The following is a 17,623-nucleotide window of genomic DNA, read 5'->3' on the forward strand; positions in this document are numbered from 1 at the left end:
TTATTTTCTTCTTTTACTATTTCAGTGTTCATTTACTTTTCCATTAAATATTTTCGGACTAACACCTCAATATTTATGTCTTTTAGATGTATTTCTATAAGCTTACTTTGTACTTAGCTGCGATTTAGGGACTAATCTATGCAAGTTGAATAACATAGAGGGCAAGAGTATTGTTGATTCCATCTAGTTGGTTCATTGGAACACATTACTTACATTATTATATTTGCTTTATATTTAGATGGATCACAAATGGTATCCTCACAGATGAGCAGAAAATGGTACTGCAAGAAATTAATTAATGCTGATTTTTAGCACAAAATAGATCCGAAAAATCAATTTGTAATGGCAAAATAGCAGCTGTGATTTTTTTCCCCTCATATTCAATGTAGCAACAGGGTAAGTTTTATGTTTTTCCCTTGTATCCATTTTGTGGTTGCTATATTTTGATGATGTCATTTTATGTCTAACATTTCCTTTGGACAATTCCAAGGGCAGTTGATGTGTTGTTCCAGGATAGCTAGCGGCCACTTGCTGACAAACCATGTTTATTTAACTTTGCACTGGAAAGGACTTCCATATAAGTAATGTAAGTCCCTTTACCTACATAGAATTTCAGATCTAATCTCAGACCTTGTGTCTCCCTCACATCCATTTGTAATGGCACTTGATTACTTCTGACCACTGAGGGTTTATGATAACTTTAAATGCAAATTCCTCCCTGGCCCCTCCTTATTTAAAATAAACCTTGAACCATGCTTGAATCCCACGTTATGCAGATGTTGATTTGGCTTGTACTGGTAAGACTCAATGGAAGGCATTGCGTGAAGCAATTTTTGACTTTGATGCAGAATGCTTTTTGCAAGGTCTTTGGGAGTATCCAATATTCCAACAACAAGATTTTCACAGATTTAAAAGCTTGTAACTAGTGGTGTGTCCTCTGTTTGTCACATAAATGTATTCAGGGTTCTGAAACAGGTAGCTGAAGAGAATTTGGAGGCATTAGTAGTGACCTTTCAAGGATCGCTAGATTCTGGCATGGTTCCGGAGGACTCAAAAATTGCAAATATCATTCCATTTTTGAAGCAGGCTCGATGGGCCAAATGGTCTAATTCTGCTCCTTTGTCTTATGGTCTTAAAACTGACATTAAACCATTTAAGGAGATGAACAAGTGACCAAGAACTTTGCTACACTTTGATCTTCTGGGATAATTTAAACAAGGAAAGTGAGGTGGAGAAAAAGAAAGCTTTTGTGGAGGAACTTTTAAAATTAGCACCTTAGCAACTGAAATCATAGTTGCCAGATGTGAACTGACTTTAACTACTTCACACAAAACTTGGAGATCATCACTGGGATAAGTGTAGTATGTTTTGGACTTAAAAGCTACCTTTTAAATGTGGTTCTTAATAAACATGTATTACAGTTAAGTTCATTTATGGTTGAGACATTTATTTTCCATCTGGCAGATCCTGGATACCCTGTAGAAAATAAATGGTATATTTTGCCTCATCAAAGAAGGATTGTTAAAAATTCTGACTCCATCAGAGGTCTCCAGCTGCCAGACAGATAATTTATAATTGCAATAGAGTCATTGAACAAAAGGACTCTTGACAAAATTCTGAAGAGAAATAGTGCATGAAAGCCATTTGGAAATAACTTTCCCCAAGCTGTGAAATAATATGAACTAAGTGCAGTAATTTTATTTCTATTATAACTCATCTAGAGTATGAGTTTCAGACATGGGAAGTTGTTCAAACTTTGCAATCTGGGCAACATTCTGTATTATGTATTACTTTTAGAGTAAGCAGCTGTCAGTGATCTGGATGGGGAAAGTTTATGGAAAGATTCTGTGTAGTTTTGAAGCTATGTAATTTCCTAAAATTGAAGTTTCCTAGAGAGGAAGAGTTGAGGAATGGGAGATTTATTCATTGCACTTTATGGCAAATAAAGAACTTGACCAAAACATTCAAAAATAGATTCTAAGCTTAGGACGTTAAATATTACTACAGTTCTAGATAGTGATATTCATCTAATTATAGTTCTTTGAATAAGCACTCAAAAGGGAAAAGGTACCTTCTAATTAAGTTGTTGTCTAGCTCTCTCAAACATAGTTATAATGCCTGATAGTTCAAAGTATTGACATTGCAGAAACTAGTTTGGAAGAAATTACTGTACATCCTTAGTGTTCTTTCATTAAGTGTTGCTTGGAATTCAAAGTGAAATTGGCATCATAATGACAGAAAAAAAAGATAAAGGCAAACTAGTCTAACTGCTTCCTCTTGTTCCTGTGGTCATGGCAGAAATCTATTCCACAAAAAATGGCAGTCCTTTCTCTACAACATAATGTACTAAAATGTGTCTAATTCAACTGAAAGGATGAACCTGAGGCATGTACCTCTCTTCAAAGATGCCATTTGACCTGCTGGCTTCCAACATTTTCAGTTTGTATTGCCTGTGGTACAACAACTGATGTCAAACAAGCAACATAAGACTCTATTTGCTTTATTTTGTACCAGCCCAACAAGTAACTACTTTATTTACAACACCTTCTTTCATATATGGACCTTAAATGGTTTCGATTTATCTCTACTTTATAGTTTTTAGTCCCAGTCATGGTGGACTTTTTTTTTGGTATTTTACTGTGATCTTAAATGTCCTTGCTATCTTGCGTATGCTATATGTGTCTTGAGCTCTGTATGACAGATGATACTGTATTTTGCACCTTGGCCCTGGAGAAATGCTGCTTAGTTTGGCTGTATTCATATATAGTTAATTAAACTTTGAACTTGAACTAGAACTTACTTTCTACTTGAGTCCATTCAAATTGTGTCACTCCATGCTTCTTGAACCCATTCTGTACATCGCAGCATCCTGAGTAACTCATCCAAGGCTATAGTAGTCCTTGTCACTGTGACTACTAGGGCAAGTTTTTTTTATCATCTGCTAACTCCCCAGCAGGACTCCTTGTACCAATATCCAAGTCTTTTGGCATCCCTGATGACTTTAAATGACAATACCAGTCTAAAATTGAGTCCCATACCAGCTGTCAGTTGAAGCATGGTTTGTGTGTTATAACGGGTTACAAAATGAAGTCAGGCAATATCACTGACGACAACAACACATTCCTTTCCAATGAGCTTAGAGCATTCTATGCATATTTTCAACAGAACGGGTTTGAAATGTCACCGCCCGCCTCAACGGCCTCCAGAACACCTGAACTCAGTCACTGTTGCAGACCTAAGATTAGTCATCTGAGAAGTGAACCTGAAATATATGGCTCGTATACTTTTCCTGACTGTGCCCTGGATCTTATGCAGAACAGCTAGTGGGGTATTTAGAGAAGTTTTTAACCACTTAAAGTAGGCCATCACCTATTTTAAGTAGAATATTATGATCCTGATACCTAAGAAAAACAAGCTAACTTGCCTTAATGACTACCATGCAGTGGCTGTGACATCTACCATCACTAAGTTATTTGAGAGGCTGGTTATTGCCTGTATTAACTGCAGCTTCCTAGGAACTTTGATCCATTGCAATTTGTTTACCACCAAAATAGAACTATAGCAGGTACCATCTCCCTGACTCCACACTCTTCTCAAGCATATCTGGCCAGTAAAGGTAGCTATATTTGACTATTGTTTATTGACTACAGCTTTATTTTCAATACTATAATTGCAAACAAACTCATTTCCAAACTCCTAGACCTGAGGCTCAACACTTCCTTTTGCAACTGAATGCTTAACTTCCTGACTGCAGTCAGTAAAAATAGACAGCAACATCTCTGCCATGAATATTTTCAACACTGATGCCCAATAAGGCTACATCATCAGGGTCCAGCTCTACTCCCTACACACTCATGACTGTGTGGCCATATTCTGCTCTGACAGTTTGCAGATGATATCACTATAGTGGGCTGTATCTCAAATAACAATGAGTTGGACTATGGGAAAGAGATAGAGAATCTAATGATATGTCAAGACAACAGCCTTTCCTTGTTTACAAGCAAATCAAAAGAGCTGATCATTGACTTTGTGGGGCAGGGGTAGGTGATGGCAGGTTTACATCAATGTTATGAACTTAAGATGTTTGAGAGCTTCAGGTTCAAAGGAGTGAACATTGTCAACAGCTGTCCTGGTCCAACCACAATGATGCCCTGGCCAAGAAACCTTACGCTGCCTCTACTTCCTCAGGAGGCTAAAGCAATTTGGCACATCCCCTCTGAACCATAGAAAGCATCCAATACAGATGCATCATGGCTTGGTATGGCGAAAGCTCTGCCTCAGACTACAAACTGTAAAGAGTTGGGGACACAGCTCATAGAAACTAGACTTCCCTCCATTAATGCTGTCTATACTTGCTGTCTTGGAAAGTATGAAGCATTATCAAAGACCTTGCTCACACCAGACATTCTCTCTTCTCCCTTTTGAAATTGGTCAGATGATACGAAAGCTTGAAAGCATGTACACCCGGCTCTAGGAGAGCTTCTGTCCCACTGTTATACTAGGGAACAGTTTGATATTCTTATAAGCTGATCACTTGACATTATAATCTACCACACTATAGCCTTGCCTTATCTATCTTCACCGCACTTTTTCTGTAACTGATAAACTTTATGCTGCATTCTGTTATTGTTTTTACTTCAAACTACGTCCATGCATTGTTGCAATGAAATCTGTATGGACAGCATACAAGACAAGTTTATCACTGTTCTTTGGTACATGTGACAATAATAAACCAATTTACCAAATTTACCAATTTATAAAGTAAGAGATCTAATAATTCTAATGGGAAATGGTAGTACAAATACTTATCATTATACATGATTATATTTTGTTTCCTGTCACAGAGGCAGCTTTGTGTCCCAATTTTCAAAATCTGCTGCAATCCCAAGATCTCTAATGCTTATTAATTAAAGAAGCAATTCAAGCTCCACTGTTGATTGTCCTTTAAATGTGTCCATGGTGTTGCAATAATTGCCTTTTCCAAATTCACATTCTCATGCTGAATGACTTGCAATCCCCATTTCATCTGTCTCCCTGACATTGAAGATCAAAGGATTGTAATCAGTCTGGACTCCTTTTAGCAATAGCAATATGTTTCAATTGCACTGTATTTGGAGATACAGTATTTGCCAAGGAAATTGAAATATTCCAAGGAATTTTGATTTGATTTAAAAGTCAAAATCAAATTTATTTTCATATGCACATAAGACCATAAGATACAGGAGCAGAATTAGATCATTTGGTCCATTGAATCTGCTCTATCATTTCAACATGGGTGATCCATTTTTCCTTTCAGGTCCAATCTTCTGCCTTCTCCCCTTATCCCTCCATGCCCTGACTAATCAAAAATCCATCAACCTCTGCCTTAAATATACCTAATGACATGGCCTCCACAGTTGCCTGTGGCAATGAATTCCACAGATTTACCAGTCTGGCTAAAGAAATTCCTTCTCATCTCCAGTCTAAAGGGATACCTCTCTATTCTGAGGCTGTGTCATCTGGTTGGACTCCCCCACTATAGGAAACATCCTCTCCACGTCCACTCTATCAAAGCCTTTCGACATTCAGTAGCTTTCAATGAGGTCACCCCTTACTCTTCTGAATTCCAGTGAGTAGAGGTGCAGAGCCATGAAACACTCTTCATATGACAAGCCTCTGATTAGCTCTCTGACACCGAGTACTGAGCGCCATCTCTATCTGAACGATTCGACCTCAACCTCGGTAGCCACCAGCAGGCAAAACCGGAGATTTTGAGGCCGACCCTCTGAAAGTTTCCCGACCACGCAGTAACGACAGCAGCGAACGAGTGTTTCAGAAATTTCTCCAGATGTTCCTCTGTGCTTTCTCGTCCATTCTCCATCAAATCAGAATTGTCCACGGCCCCTATTTAACAGATACGATATCATTTTCACCGGAGGGCTGTGCATGCGTGCGGTGTGCTGCCTCTCTCCTCCTGCCTTACTTAACCAAAGTGCATGACCATACACTTGCCGACAATGCATTCCATCTGCCGCCACTTTGCCCGTTCTCCTAATCTAAGCGTCTGTAACCTGCCTTTCTACCTATCTTCATATTGTCTGCAAACTTGGCCTCAAAAGCCATCAATTCCATCATCCAAATCGTTGACATATAATGTAAACTGATGAGGTCCTAACTCAGACCCCTGGCAGCCAGTCAGAAAAGGCTCCCTTTAATTCCACTCTGTGCCTCCTGCCAAACAGACGGTGCTCTATCCTATCAATGCTAGAATTGTTCTCGTTATTCCCTGGGGTCTTAACTTGTTAAGCAGCCTTGGTGGCACCTTGTCAAAGGCCTTGTGAAAATCCAAGTACACAATATCCACAGATTCTCCTTTATCTATCTTACCTGTTATTACTTCAAAAATTCCAACAGATTTGTCAGGCAAGATTTTCCCTTGAGGAAACCATGTTCCAATTTCCTGCATTCAGCTGCATCCCTCCAAGCCCCTCCTCTCCATGTACCTATCCAGGTGCTTCTTAAATAATACTATAGTACTTAATCATTTGATCTGGCAACTCATTCCATATACCAACTACCTTTAGTATGGAAAATGTTCTCCCTCAGGTTCCTGTTAAATATTTCTCTTTTCACCATAAACCAGGAGTTCCACCTTGGTTAATGGTAAGGCTTCATGGCATAAATAAAGGTTGGGAACCCCTGCCTTAAACCTATGCACCCTGGTTTTGAACTCCCTTATTTTGAGGAAAACACTGTTACTGTCATCCTTATTTATACCTCTGATAATCTTAGAAACATAGAAACATAGAAAATAGGTGCAGGAGTAGGCCATTTGGCCCTTCGAGCCTGCACCGCCATTTATTATGATCATGGCTGATCATCCGACTCAGAACCCCGCCCCAGCCTTCCCTCCATACCCCCTGATCCCCGTAGCCACAAGGGCCATATCTAACTCCCTCTTAAATATAGCCAATGAACTGGCCTCAACTGTTTCCTGTGGCAGAGAATTCCACAGATTCACCACTCTCTGTCTGAAGAAGTTTTTCCTAATCTCGGTCCTAAAAGGCTTCCCCTTTATCCTCAAACTGTGACCCCTTGTTCTGGACTTCCCCAACATCGGGAACAATCTTCCTGCATCTAGCCTGTCCAATCCCTTTAGGATTTTATACGTTTCAGTCAGATCCCCCCTCAATCTTCTAAATTCCAACGAGTACAAGCCCAGTTCATCCAGTCTTTCTTCATATGAAAGTCCTGCCATCCCAGGAATCAATCTGGTGAACCTTCTTTGTACTCCCTCTATGGCAAGGATGTCTTTCCTCAGATTAGGGGACCAAAACTGCACACAATACTCCAGGTGTGGTCTCACCAAGGCCTTGTACAACTGCAGTAGTACCTCCTTGCTCCTGTACTCAAATCCTCTCGCTATAAGTGCCAGCATACCATTCGCCTTTTTCACCGCCTGCTGTACCTTCATGCCCACTTTCAATGACTGGTGTATAATGACACCCAGGTCTCGTTGCACCTCCCCTTTTCCTAATCGGCCACCATTCAGATAATAATCTGTTTTCCTATTTTTGCCACCAAAGTGGATAACTTCACATTTATCCACATTAAATTGCATCTGCCATGAATTTGCCCACTCACCCAACCTATCCAAGTCAACCTGCATCCTCTTAGCATCCTCCTCACAGCTAACACTGCCACCCAGCTTCGTGTCATCCGCAAACTTGGAGATGCTGCATTCAATTCCCTCATCCAAGTCATTAATATATATTGTAAACAACTGGGGTCCCAGCACTGAGCCTTGTGGTACCCCACTAGTCACCGCCTGCCATTCTGAAAAGGTCCCGTTTATTCCCACTCTTTGCTTCCTGTCTGCTAACCAATTCTCCATCCACATCAATACCTTACCCCCAATACCGTGTGCTTTAAGTTTGCACACTAATCTTCTGTGTGGGACCTTGTCAAAAGCCTTTTGAAAATCCAAATATACCACATCCACTGGTTCTCCCCTATCCACTCTACTAGTTACATCCTCAAAAAATTCTATGAGATTCGTCAGACATGATTTTCCTTTCACAAATCCATGCTGACTTTGTCCGATCATTTCACCCCTTTCCAAATGTGCTGTTATCACATCTTTGAGAACTGACTCCAGCAGTTTCCCCACCACTGACATTAGGCTAACCGGTCTATAATTCCCCGGTTTCTCTCTCCCTCCTTTTTTAAAAAGTGGGGTTACATTAGCCACCCTCCAATCCTCAGGAACTAGTCCAGAATCTAACGAGTTTTGAAAAATTATCACTAATGCATCCACTATTTCTTGGGCTACTTCCTTAAGCACTCTTAGGATGCAGACCATCTGGCCCTGGGGATTTATCTGCCTTCAATCCCTTCAATTTACCTAACACCACTTCCCTAGTAACATGTATTTTGCTCAGTTCCTCCATCTCACTGGACCCTCTGTTCCCTACTATTTCTGGAAGATTATTTATGTCCTCCTTAGTGAAGACAGAACCAAAGTAATTATTCGATTGGTCTGCCATGTCCTTGCTCCCCATAATCAATTCACCTGTTTCTGTCTGTAGGGGACCTACATTTGTCTTTACCAGTCTTTTCCTTTTTACATATCTATAAAAGCTTTTACAGTCAGTCAATTTTAAGCCCTTGTCTCAGGCTGCTTTTCATTTCCTGTCTTACATGGAATAACAACCTAGCCAGGCCATCTCTCCTCTTAACTCATGCCCTCTAGTCCTGTCAACATCCTCAAATCTTTACACTGTTTCTAGTTTAACCACGTTAGGATGACCAAAAATATAAACAGTCCTCCAAATGTGGCCTCACCAATGATTTGTACAACTGCAAATATGTGTCACTATATTTAGTGCCATGACTGATGGAAGGCAGCATGCTAAATGCCTTTTTCACTATCCTATCTACCTGTACAATGCTTTCAATAAATTGTGCACTTGTTCTCCTTGGTCCCTCTGTTCCATTACAGTGCGCTAACTTTCATAACATGCTGTAAGTCTTACTTTGATTTGACTTTCAAAATGCAACATTTCTGAACCAATTTGGTATTCCTGCTACATTACAGGAGGGGAAAACTGTCAGGAGACTAATAAAATGTTGTAAGCGGAAAGCTATTTCATCCTGTGCTGGGGGTTATAGATTAGTAATTGTGTCTGGATTTGGTAGCTTAAATTGTTGTGCTGTATCAGCTAAGTGTTGCAGAGTTTCAACTAAATGCCTGAACTTGATAGGGCTTTGGATTAGTAGTCACTTCCTCTTCAAAGTTTACATGGGCCAACTGCTGAGAAAGAGAAGGGTTGATTCATACATTTTTAATGAAAGTACATTACTATGTAGGGAAACAGATGGACAATCAATGCATTGATTTTTGACATTCAGAGGTTTCTGAATTGTGTTGAGGAAAATTATAGAATGCTTATGAATACCTAATTTAATAATATACAAGTCAATAGATTCTGGCATGGCTCCAGAGGACTGGAAGATTGCAAATGTCACTCCGCTATTTAAGAAATGGGCAAGGAAGCAAAGAGGAAATTATAGACCTGTTAGCTTGACATCGGTGGTTGGGAAATTGTTGGAGTCGATTGTCGAGGATGAGGTTATGGAGTACCTGGAGGCATATGACAAGATAGGCAGAACTCAGCATAGTTTCCTTAAAGGAAAATCCTGCCTGACAAACCTATTGCAATTTTTTGAGGAAATTATAAGTAGGCTAGACAAGGGAGATGCAGTGGATGTTGTATATTTGGATTTTCAGAAGGCCTTTGACAAGGTGCCACACATGAGGCTACTTAACAAGATAAGAGCCCATGGAATTACGGGAAAGTTACATACGTGGATAGAGTGTTGGCTGATTGGCAGGAAACAGAGAGTGGGAATAAAGGGATCCCATTCTGGTTGGCTGCCGGTTACCAGTGGTGTTCCACAGGGGTCCGTGTTGGGGCCGCTTCTTTTTACGTTGTACATCAATGATTTGGATTATGGACTAGATGGCTTTGTGGCTAAGTTTTCTGATGATACAAAGATAAGTGGAGGGGCCGGTAGTGCTGAGGAAACAGAGAGTCTGCAGAGAGACTTGGATAGATTGGCAGAATGGGCAAAGAAGTGGCAAATGAAATACAATGTTGGAAAGTGTGTGGTTATGCACTTTGGTAGAAGAAATAAACGGGCAGACTATTATTTAAATGGGAAGAGAATTCAAAGTTCTGAGATGCAATGGGACTTGGGAGTCCTCATGCAGGATACCCTTAAGGTTAACCTCCAGGTTGAGTCAGTGGTGAAGAAGGCAAATGCAATGTTGGCATTCACTTCTAGAGGAATAGAGTATAGGAGCAGGGATGTGATGTTGAGGCTCTATAAGGCACTGGTAAGACCTCACTTGGAGTACTGTGTGCAGTTTTGGGCTCCTTATTTAAGAAACGATGTGCTGACGTTGCAGAGGGTTCAGAGAAGATTTACTAGAATGATTCCAGGAATGAGAGGGTTAACATATAAGGAACATTTGACCGCTCTTGGACTGTACTCCTTGGAGTTTAGAAGAATGAGGGGGGATCTCATAGAAACATTTCGAATGTTGAAAAGCATGGACAGAGTTGATGTGGCAAAGTTGTTTCCCATGATGGGGGAGTCTAGTACGAGAGGGCATGACTTAAGGATTGAAGGGCGCCCATTCAGAACAGAGATGCGAAGAAATTTTTTTTAGCCAGAGGGTGGTGAATCTATGGAATTTGTTGCCACGGGGGTAGTGGAGGTCAAGTCATTGGGTGTATTTAAGGCAGAGATTAATAGGTATCTGAGTAGCCAGGGCATCAAAGGTTATGGTGAGAAAGCGGGGGAGTGGGACTAAATGGGAGAATGGATCAGCTCATGATAAAATGGTGGAGCACACTCGATGGGCTGAAGGGCCGACTTTGTCTTATGGTCTTATATTTTAAGATGGTGAAAAGCACATCTATTTCAGATACAATGGTACCATATACAGTATTTAATTGCAATGCTCACCATTGTAAAGTTTGTTGGAAGCTTATCAATGATAAAAGTGAAAGTTTGAACTTGAATTACTATTCTTTGTGAAACATTACAATTATGGATTTTCTTAAATTTTGTGCTTGTGTTGTAGTCCTGAAATATTTGCAGCTTTACTTACTCATAGAAAATGCAAGGGAGGAAAATTCAAAAAGCTATTTTTAAAAAAAAGTAAATTCTAACAGCCTCAGTCCTAGTTCATTTAATGACTTTTAAATAAGGTTTATTTACAAATTTAGCCATGAGACAACAGTTCATTTGTAGATAAGCTGGAAATCAGCACCACTAAGAAGAGGAAGTGATTGAAATTTTATGTTGAACATTGAGAAAACATCAACAATTGGGAGAAAAATTTAGTATTGCCAATTGTGGTGAAAGGATAATGAAGTACAGACCAACTGATGTGCTTTCTTGTCCACCAATCCTGCACATAAACCTACACAATCCTTATATTTTAGTGAGTCCTATCAAAATAACTGTGGCAGTCAAGACATATTACTGTAGGTTAATCTTTAAAGCCATTCATTGTTGAATAATTGCTACATTGTATGCTTTGGATAGTTTAAGATTATTACCTAGAATTTAGTTGCTATCTGTAAAGGTCACTGCAGTTAGCCATTAAAAGTTTAGTTTGTGGGCTTAGTACAACAAGATTCAGTCAGATAATTTTTCTTTGGCTGGGAACCATTGATAAGGAGGGGTGATGCTGGGTTTTGGGAGAAATATGTTGGGTTGCTTTAGGTGACAAATAAGTGGTTGGGGGCAGAAGAGTTGGGATGGTAATTACAAGTGGGGCTTGGGGAAGAATCTTGAGCTTTGGTTTCTGTGGGTAGTGTAAGAGAACCAGTTACCTGCTCAGGTAGGTTCCTTTTGTTCCCCCAAAATAGGGATAAACAGATACATTGATAGCCTGCTTCTTCATGGATGTCGTGGATGGCGTTTTCTGCTCAAGTGGCAGTGTAAAATGGGGTCTTCAGATGCATGGACATTGGAACAAAAGTGACGGACTTCATAATCTACTTATTGGTCTTTGAATTTACTTTTATATCTCATGGAAATTATATTGTGTGGGATACAATGTGGCTTACTGTAATTTGATTTTTAAAAAAGTGTGCCCACCATTTGTATGGTTCTGTGATTTTCAAAAATAGAATAGTTAGCTTCCTGTAGTAAAGAATTGAGGCGTATCAAACACCCACTATGCCAAGACACAGAGTGTCAGGGGCACTCGCATGTGAATTAGTGGGGTGAGGATAATTAAATATTTCTCTCGAGCAACCTGTTCCTCTTACCTATTTTAAATTAATCAGATTATAGTTAGTTAACTTTAAATGCACCAAAGAATGGTGCATTATCTTAAAATACATACATTTGCCTAGTAAGTGCATCCTAGCAATTACAAGTTTAACAATTATTAAAAACAAAATGCTGGAAATGGTGAGCAGTCAGGCAGCAATAGTTAACGGAAACAAAGATAATGTTTCAGGTCACCGCCATGTTACTTGATGATCAGCTACAATTGTTTTGGTATGTCAGGGCAGCCATTCGGACGAAGGGTCTTTGACCTGAAACATTAATGGTCTTTCTCTTTTGATTGATGTTGTCTGACTCGCTGAGTGTTACTAGTATTTTCTGTTTATTATTCAGATTCATGGCACCTGTAGCTTTTTTTTTGTAAAGGATATATGTTGTTTCCAGCAATATAAAATACAGAAATAAAGTGACAACAGTTTGTGTCTGTTGTATATTTGGGTAATTTTAAATGTAAGTGCTGCCTTCCACTGTAAATGACATATTGATATTGTAGTTGCAATGTGTCTACTGCTTTTGGGAATATTTTTCTTAAGTACACTGAAATCTGAAAACACTTTTTATAGAAGAAAATGCAAATTGTTTGAACAGGTTGCTGTATATTTTGGAGAAGCATCAAAAGAAGATATATCGGATAGGTTAATTGATCATTGTAAATTGTCCCGTGATTAGGTTAGGGTTAATTGGGTTTGTTGGGGATTGCTTGGCTCAAAATGCCAGAAGGGCCTATTCTATGTTGTATCGCTAATAAGATAAAATAAATAAATAAATCATCTAGCTCATTTTTGGGAGATGGGCAATTTTATCTCACTCTGGGCAATATCACAGTATTCTAAGCTGTTTGATGTGCTAAACAATCACTATGCTGTTGAATTCTAGGCAGAAAAACCTGGAAACTGTGCAAGAAGAGATTTAGGTTGATTTCAGAAATGGAGTCTGTGTGGTTTCTGATGTGATCATGCTTAATTGACTGTAGCTATCAATACTGTTGTATACCAATAGAAGGATGCCAGTGCTTAAAAGTGCACACCCCAGTTAGCCAGATAGCAGTAGCAAAAACAGTGGTTATAATATAGTAGTAAAAGGCTACAATTGGCGATGATGAAGGCTGCATGATTTCCAGAACTTGACTGGAGAAGTTGGGAGGCTAGTGGAAGAATCCTGTACATCTGATGGAATGGGGCTTGGAGAGGGAGTGTGTGGAGTAGGGTGTATGAGACTTGTCAGACCCATCATGTATAGAATGGGATGCTTGGGACCCACGATGCTGAAAGAAAAATCATGAGGTTGCCTGAAATGCCATTGTGTGTGCATGTGCACAACTATGGACTTGTTTCTGACAGTGTCTTTTTCAGCATTGAGGTGTTTTTGCACACTTTTCTTTCTTTGGTGTCTTTTATAATTTAAGTTCTGTGTATTTTCTGTACCTATGTGCTTAGGTTGCTGCTGGCAAGCAAGTTTTTTAGTTTTAGGAGAAGGATAATGTTGATGACACTCATGGTGTCTTGTTGCAATTGATAACACAAAATAATCTGCAGATGCTGGGGTCAAAGCAACACTCACAACACGCTGGAGGAACTCAGCAGGTCGGGCAGCATCCGTGGAAAAGATCGGTCGACGTTTCGGGCCGGAACCCTTCGTCAGGTCCGAAACGTCGACAGATCTTTTCCACGGATGCTGCCCGACCTGTTGAGTTCCTCCAGTGTGTTGTGAGTGTTGTTGTTGCCTTTGATACCCCATGGCATTACCTAAGGGATTGGCATGGACCAATATGACATAGCTACAATGTGTTTTATTGGGACTTGGATCTGGCTTTCTGGCACCAAGCTTTGGAAATCTGTGTTCGGCTCACTAAGTTGTTCTGACAAAAAGGATCCAAATAAAGTCCATAATTGGGATGCGATCATGTCAAGGCTGATGTGAATGCACAATGAGTTAAATAGTGAAGTTATTCTACTTTAGCTGGCCTTGCCTAGCAGATGGAAGTCAGCATTTTCAAGGCAAGGATAGTTAAGAACTCAAAATGAATGGAAGAAGCTAGCAGCTGGACTTCAGCCATACTGCAGAATGCTGCAAAATAGTGCCACAATATTGGACACCATGTAATAGATGAGTTGTGATTTTTATGTTATTTGATTTTTTTTTACTGCAACAAAGTAGCGCAGCTGGTGGAGACACTGCTTCACAGCACCAGAGACCTGGATTCAGCCCTGACTCTGGCTACTGCCTGTGTGAAGTTTGCATGCTCTTCCTGTGAATGCGTGGTTTCCTCTGCATGGTTTGCTTTCAAAGGCAGATTACAAGTTTAATTGGCCATTGTAAATTGCAGTAATATTGTAGGTGAGTAACGGAATCTGGAGGAAATTGATGGGAACAAGGGGAAATAATTTTTTAAAAATGAGTAGTGTAAATGGAATGATCAGTGTGGACTTGGTGAGCAGAAGGGCCTATTTCTGTGCTGTATCACACTATCAGTGATAATGTTCCCATAAGCAGCGTTCTCATCTTTTTGTAAATCATGATCTTCATTGTGTAGAGATTAGTGACACTGGTTTGGCAGTTGCTAGTCAGATTACAGACCCTTTCATTTCTCATATGGAAAGATCCTAATGGAGTACTGCCAGTAGACACCCATTGAACGAACAGGTGAGTAACTAATTGCTAGAGAAACTACCCTGGGACTTAAGTATGGAGACTAAAATGCCATGCAGTAGACCTAATGTGGACTAGAGTGAATGAGGAGCCGAAAGAAGGTATTATTTGTAAAAAAAAATAATGTATTAGATAAGTTAATGGGACTGTAACTTGTATATCCCAGATGTTTTAAAAAGTTTAGAAAGAGGTGGCTGTTGAGAAAGTTGATGCACTCATTGCTGTCTTTTCCAAAAGATAATGGTTCCTATAGAAAGTAGCAAGTGTAACACTGCTGTTCAAGAAAGGCGGGTGAGAGAAATAGAAAACTGCAGGTGGCAATAGTATTGGGGAAAATGCTGTAGTCTCTTAGAAAGGAATTTATATCCATGTGTTCAGAAAAATAGCAGTAAGTTTGTGAAGGGTCCATGTGAATTTAATATGGGGAAATCATTTCTGACAAATCCGTTTACGTTTTGGACATGACAATCAAACAGATAATGGGGAAACCAGGAAGATTCCTGGTGTCATTCAATTCAAAGTCATTAAAAACTGAGAGCTTGTTTGATTTTTTTGGAGTAGGATAATTATATAGACTAATTGGTTAACACTAAGGAACTAAAGTAGGAATAAATGAGTAATTTTTAGATTGGGTGCTTATGAGAAATCGCATAGGGACTGGTGCTAGAGTTGTATTTGTTCACATTCTATTTCAGGGATTTGCATGAAGAGAACAGATGTGAAATATCTAAGTCTGCTGCTGATACAAAGGTAGATGACAGTGTCAATATTGAGAGATATAGAAATGCAAAGTGAATGAGCAAGAATATGGCAAATAGGATATGATTTGGTAAAACATGACTGCTCGACTTTGATAATATGCAATAGAAAATTCCTTTTGAACAACAATGAATTTGGAGGACAAATAACATGTTTCTCTTTTATTACAAGAGGTTCTAAATAGAAAAGCAAAAACATCATACTACTGTTACACACGAGGAATTCTGCAGATGCTGGAAATTCAAGCAACACACATCAAATTTGCTGGTGAACGCAGCAGGCCAGGCAGCATCTCTAGGAAGAGGTACAGTCGATGTTTTGGGCCGAGACCCTTCAATCATTACATAGGGCCCTGATGAGTCAGTGCCATGAAACCTATGCATAGCTCTCATTTCCCAACCCAAATGGATATACAGTCTCCCTGGGCTACCTAACATACAGAAATCTGAATTTATGTAAATTCTCCCATAAACTTTTACATTTTTTTCAGGATAGTTGTAGAAATAATATATTTCATGGTATTCATTAACAACTTGATACAGTGTATATTCTATTAATTTATTTATGTTGTTACGTACCCCGTAACTGGGTTGCCAAACCAGCAGAAATGGACCACTTAGTTGGAGTCTGGATTACTGGAACTAAGAAAGTTTTATTAAAGAAATAAGTAACACAGTACTCTAAACGTAAGGATATAAATGCAATGGGTTAGCAATGATAAAACACACATGTACACAGAACTAGGATAATCGCAGTCTAGGGGTAAAATGATCAGTCTCAAGTGACACAGAGTTCAGTTCAGTTTAGTTCAGTTCGCAGTAATCGCTGTTGTGCTTCCAGTGTGGCCTCTTGTATGACAAATAGGTGCAGGAGTAGGCCATTCAGCCCTTTGAGACAGCACCACCATTCACTGTGATCATGGCTGATCATCCACAATCAGTACCTATAGTGTTCTCGTGCAGTGTGTTGAAACTCTGACTAAACACTAAGTTAAGCTGGAGCCAATGAAGACAGAGTCGTAGTAAGGTTAGCCATTTACTGTTCACTCTTCCACATTAACATCATATAGTGAAAACTGTTGATAAAAAAATACAGACATATACAGCATCTGTTTCATTCTGGAGACCACGCGTGCTCTCTTCTTTTAGCGAGTGTCTCCAGCCACCCCGCGTAGTGGGCGAGGGGGTCCCGTCAAACCGCCATCAGGCTTGAGCCGACCCCGCGTTTGAAATTGAAAAGCCGGCAAGTGTGCTGCCCCAACCACCGCTTCCTTAACAGAAACAGCGTTAATATTTTTACTTCAAATACATTCTTATGAACTTACAGTGTTGCTTCTATAATGTTTCTTTGTGGGTAGAAACGGAGCTCTTCACGATCATGCTGCACGCATGGCACCCGCCTTCACAGCTTCTCTGAAATGGGAGTTATACATAAGACGCAGCGAAACCGGAGGTGACATCATCACATGCCGCGATATACCATAGACAATGAATTTACCTTTATTATACTGTAACATAATTATCAACCTTCAACTTTAACTAGAAAATAGTTACCAACAAATCATTTAAAACGTAGACCCAACAAAGTCAAATAAATGCCTTAAGGGCAACACACTCCCCGCCTGACCTTTGTAAGGTCACTATAAACATGGTATATAACTTTAGTCTCTAGATCAGTCTTTAGGTAACAATAGAACAACCTCTGTGACTGGTCTCAGGTTTCCTTTTCAGGGTTCGTTGTAAGGATGTGAACCGGTTGACTGCCTGCTCTTTGTTGTTTGATAAGCACTGGAGCGGTTCTCTGAATGGTAGTGGGGTGACCCAGTTATTCGCTTCGTCTCTAAAAACCTTTGTGTCCATTATTT

At 39.7% G+C, this 17,623-nt stretch overlaps 1 protein-coding gene and 1 long non-coding RNA gene across 2 annotated transcripts in view; both read left to right on the top strand.

Annotated features, from left to right (window-relative positions):
• The window catches only part of LOC134345972 (actin-binding LIM protein 2-like), a 409,808-nt gene that overhangs the window by 15,684 nt on the left and 376,501 nt on the right, over positions 1-17,623 (top strand). The window lies entirely within an intron of this gene.
• The window catches only part of LOC134345527 (uncharacterized), a 40,217-nt gene continuing 33,143 nt past the window's right edge, over positions 10,550-17,623 (top strand). The window contains exons 1-2 of the long non-coding RNA XR_010017715.1: positions 10,550-12,036; positions 15,933-16,063. This is a non-coding gene — a long non-coding RNA (uncharacterized LOC134345527). The remainder of the gene's footprint in view (positions 12,037-15,932; positions 16,064-17,623) is intronic.

Source organism: Mobula hypostoma, chromosome 4, assembly GCF_963921235.1.
Source record: "Mobula hypostoma chromosome 4, sMobHyp1.1, whole genome shotgun sequence".
NCBI classification, from domain to species: Eukaryota; Metazoa; Chordata; class Chondrichthyes; order Myliobatiformes; family Myliobatidae; genus Mobula; species Mobula hypostoma.